Source organism: Alligator mississippiensis, chromosome 1 (genome assembly GCF_030867095.1).
Source record: "Alligator mississippiensis isolate rAllMis1 chromosome 1, rAllMis1, whole genome shotgun sequence".
NCBI classification, from domain to species: Eukaryota; Metazoa; Chordata; order Crocodylia; family Alligatoridae; genus Alligator; species Alligator mississippiensis.
The window spans coordinates 39,128,938-39,133,125 of NC_081824.1; the positions used below are offsets into that span (position 1 = coordinate 39,128,938).

Sequence of the window (4,188 nt, forward strand, 5' to 3'; positions counted from 1 at the left end):
AATAGGTCTTGTCCCAATTTAAAAGCATGGTAGGTACTTGTATAGAGTAAGATGAGAAAGCCAATTGTAAAGAATATAGATGAAAAATTCATGCTAGCAGAAGAAGAAATGGATGCTTTGTCATAAAAAATATTCCCCTCTACAGTACTAAGAGGATTGCTATATTTTTAAATTAATGTTTGCATAGCTTTTTTTAAACAGAAAAAAAAAAAACTACAGTAAAAGCTGTGTTATCCAGCACTTTATTATCCGCTATTCTCTATTAAATGACATCTGTCATAGATGGCATCTTGCCGTTTATGGAAACTTCAGGATGCTGCTGAGCTGTGTCAGTAGTGGCAGTCTCATCCGTCGTCTGCCATTGTGATCATGTTGTGATCATGTTGAGCTTGTGCTTGTGCTTGTGCTGTGACTTTATTGCTGAATATCTTGCCCATCCTGCAACTATGGCTACCAATACTCCACCAACAAGAGGACGACAGAAGTGAAAGCATGCTGTTTTGATGATTACACATAAATTGGACATATTTAAGCACCTGGAGAAAGGAGAATACAGAAACAGGTTGATGCAAAAATTCTATGTCAGCTCATCTATGATCTATGACATCAAGGCTCAGAAGGCAGAGTTACTCCAGCTCATGATGAATTCTGAGATAAGTAAAGCAACTGAGCAACACCATACTCTGCACAAACCAAAATTGGAACAATTAGACAAGGTATAGTATGAATGGTTTGCCTTAAAACGTTTGGAGGGAGCTCCAATATCTGGTCCAAAGCTGATTGAAAGAGCAAAAGACTTCTATCAACAAATGGAAATGACCAAGGCCTGCTTTTCAGATGGATGGTTGTCTTGCTTCAAACTTCACCATGGTATCAGAAAGCTTGATGTATCTGGAGAAAAAAAACAGCTGCTGCATGAGGCTGCTGAAAAATGTTGTGCATTTTTCCAGAAATTGGTTGTGGAGCATGGCATAACCCCAGAGCAGATCTATAACACTGATGAAACTGGCCTTTTTTGGCGTTGTTTGCCAACTTCTACCCTGGCTGGTGCAGGTGAGGTTGGTGCAGCTGGTTTTAAGCAGAACAAGAACTGCCTGACTGTGCTTACATGTGCAAATGCAGCAGGCACAGATAGAATCAAGCTGCTAGTGGTGGGAAAATTCAGGCAACCAAGAGCATTCAAGGGTGTTGTTCATCTACCTATTGAGTACAAGGCACAACCTAATGTACAGATGGACAAGGAAATATTTTTGCAATGGTTTCACCATGTCTTTGTACCAGCAGTGAAAGAGCATCTGGAGAAACTTGGAAAGCCAGAAGACACAAAAGTTATTCTGATTTTAGATAAATGTCGAGGTCACCCTCCTGAAGCAGAGTTAGTGTCTGGAAATATTTTTACCATCTTCCTGCCTGCAAATGTTACCTTGTTCATACAGCCTATGGATCAGGGAATTATAAAAAGTCTGAAATCCATCTACAGAAAGGATTTTATGAGGAAGCTACTCAACTAGGAAGGCACTCTCCAAGAATTTCAGACCCAGTACACTATTAAAGATGCAATTTTCAATGTGCCATGTGCCTGGTTTGCTGTGAAGAGTGCAACTCTAAGGAGGGCTTGGAGAAAATTGTGAGCAGCAGTGATGTTTGAAGAGGGATCTTCTGATGAAGAAGAATTTGCAGGTTTCAATGTGAGACAGAAAAAAAAATCATTAAAAGAGGTTCTTGATGCCCTTCAAAATGCTGTCCCCACAAACCCACTCACTAAACTAAAAGATACTGAACTTGAAGTGTGGGTAAACATTGATCAAGACCTTGATGTTGCACAAACCCTTACTGATGCTGAAATTATAGAAAAGGTTGTGCATCCTGAGAGATCTATTGCACCTGAACAAGACTCAGAAGAAGAAGACCAGAGTGAAGAAACTAAAGTGGCTTGGGATACTGCTGCACAATGCCTTGAAACATTCTTGAAATTTGCTGAGCAGCAGTCTTCTAACTCTGCTCAGGAAGTGATGCAACTTCATGGTGTGCACAACAATTTCCTGAAAAAAGTCAACTGACTTGCAGGCGGGGAGACATCCGCAGGTTGCTTCAAAGAGATTCTGCAGCTTGTCAAGGATCCAGGCATTTCAACACCATCAATATCAGTGTCACAGAGCACTGAGGTGCCCTGCTCCTATGAAGAGAAAAACTGCTGGGGAAGGAGCCCTAGCAGGGAAGAAGAAGCCCAGCTGTGGGTTTCCAGGGCAACTGGAGGGAGCAAGAGGTCACACCTGCCAGTGGTCAGCTGATTGAAAGGGGCCAGGCCAGGCTCCTTTATAAACCTAGGAGCTGAGGCCAGAGGCAGTTCCCTGCTAGCAGCCAGTGAGGAAGGAGCTCTCTACCATGGAAGAGAGGAAATGTCTGCTGAGGAGCGGTGCTTGACACTGCTGTGGGATGAAGAACCCCGGTAGGCTTGAGTGTGATTATAGCCGGGTGGCTTTTGTTTATGTTATAGCCTGGGGGCTTGTGCTTGTGTTGCTATTTGTTACACCGGTGGTTTGGGTGAGGCTACCAGGGGTTGGAGGAGGCCTCATAGGGGACCCACAGCAGAGTGGGGAACCCAGTGCCAGTAAGGGCACAGCATTTGGGGTGCACAGACCCCAGACCCAGAAAGAGGGGCAGCTGAGAAGCCCCAGAGAGGAGGCATTGCCAAGAAGCCCCAGTTCGGACGTGGTGCGCCCTGAGAGAGGGTGGCAGTATGGATGTGCGCCCTGAGAGAGGGCGGCAGTATTGAGGAGCGTGGCAGGCGAGAAGGCGGGCAGTTTCCCTAGGAACAGGTGTGCGGGCCACGTTCAGGTCGGCGCAGAGCAGATACCTGTCACAATTGGATATTAGTTTTGATGTTGATAATCCTCAAGAAGAGCAACGCTCTGAAGCAGAGCCATATTCTGAAGCAACCTCTGATTCCAAGGTGCCTTCAGAAGCAGCTGAGGAGCAATAATTGCACAGTATAATATTTACTATGTAACCTGGGTGGTGGCCCAATAGTTGCCACCCCTGCCCAAATATCAGGGATGGTGTGGTGAGAGTGAGGCAGGCCTTCTGGCTAGCATCAATTTACTTTCCAGCCAGCCCTGCTCCCCGCAGAGCAGCCCGTGGTCCCAAGAAGGTCTAACACGTAACTGATTTAACTATTTACACTTTATTTACAAAACAAGAATAATAGGAAAGGTTGTAGCAAAACCCCCAGTTTTTTTGTTTTTTTTTTTTTTTAATTTTAAAATGCATTCCCTCCCTTTCCCCAACCATTTCTGACTTTTCTCTCCCTCTCTATTCCCTATAGATAAGTGAGCTCAAACTTAGGATAAGCTTTGAACATTTTTATTTTGCTAGCAAGTTTTTGGTTTTGGATATCCACTGTTTTATATTGTATAATTATTAGGTTTGTATTGATTCTTACTGTTGTATATTGTATTATCATTTTTGTATTGATTTTTTTTTTTTGTGTATTGTTTCATATGGATATTGTATGGTTTAGGCCTGTGTTTGTAAGTGAACCAAAGTCATGTCAAGTTTCCATTTTATATGTCAAGCCTCCATCTTGTGTCCTCTGGCTGGGCATCCCATGTTGCAATAATATGATTAGTTGTACCCCTCCCATGTAAATTGGCTCCCCGATGAATGAGAATGATTGAAATACAATGGTAGCAGGCCTCTACTGAATGGCCTGTAATGACTGGCCATCACCTCGCATTGATTCACCCAGGAACCATGAACCTCACCCAGGAACAGAGACAAGAACCCAGCATTTGAAAAACAAAAGACCCTGCAGAACCAGCAACTCTACCATTGTACCCCACCATTACAGACACCCGAAACTGCACATTCCTGCATGGAGCACACATGCTCAGTACATCAGGGGCTGACCCTTGCCTGGGCATGCCTCCTGTCACTAGGGTCACACATAGTCTGCCCCTATAAAAAGGGGCAGTGAAGACAGACCCAGTGGGAACTCCATTTCCATCCGGACCAAACCAGCTTCACATCGCCTATCCACCCCAGAGACCCCCTCTGGACAACACCAAACTGAAGGAGACCCCGACTGACCATTGAGGATCAACTTCCAGCCTGGGATAGGTAGATATTAGCTGCACACCTCCTCCTACAATTTGGACTCTCTCTTTCTCTCTCCTCCTGGACTTCAGT

The 4,188-nt window shown here is 44.4% G+C and overlaps 1 pseudogene; it reads left to right on the forward strand.

Moving 5' to 3' along the window:
• The first annotated feature begins 446 nt into the window (after nt 1-446).
• Nucleotides 447-2,060, forward strand: LOC102564918 (jerky protein homolog; annotated as a pseudogene).
• The last annotated feature ends 2,128 nt before the right edge of the window (nt 2,061-4,188 follow it).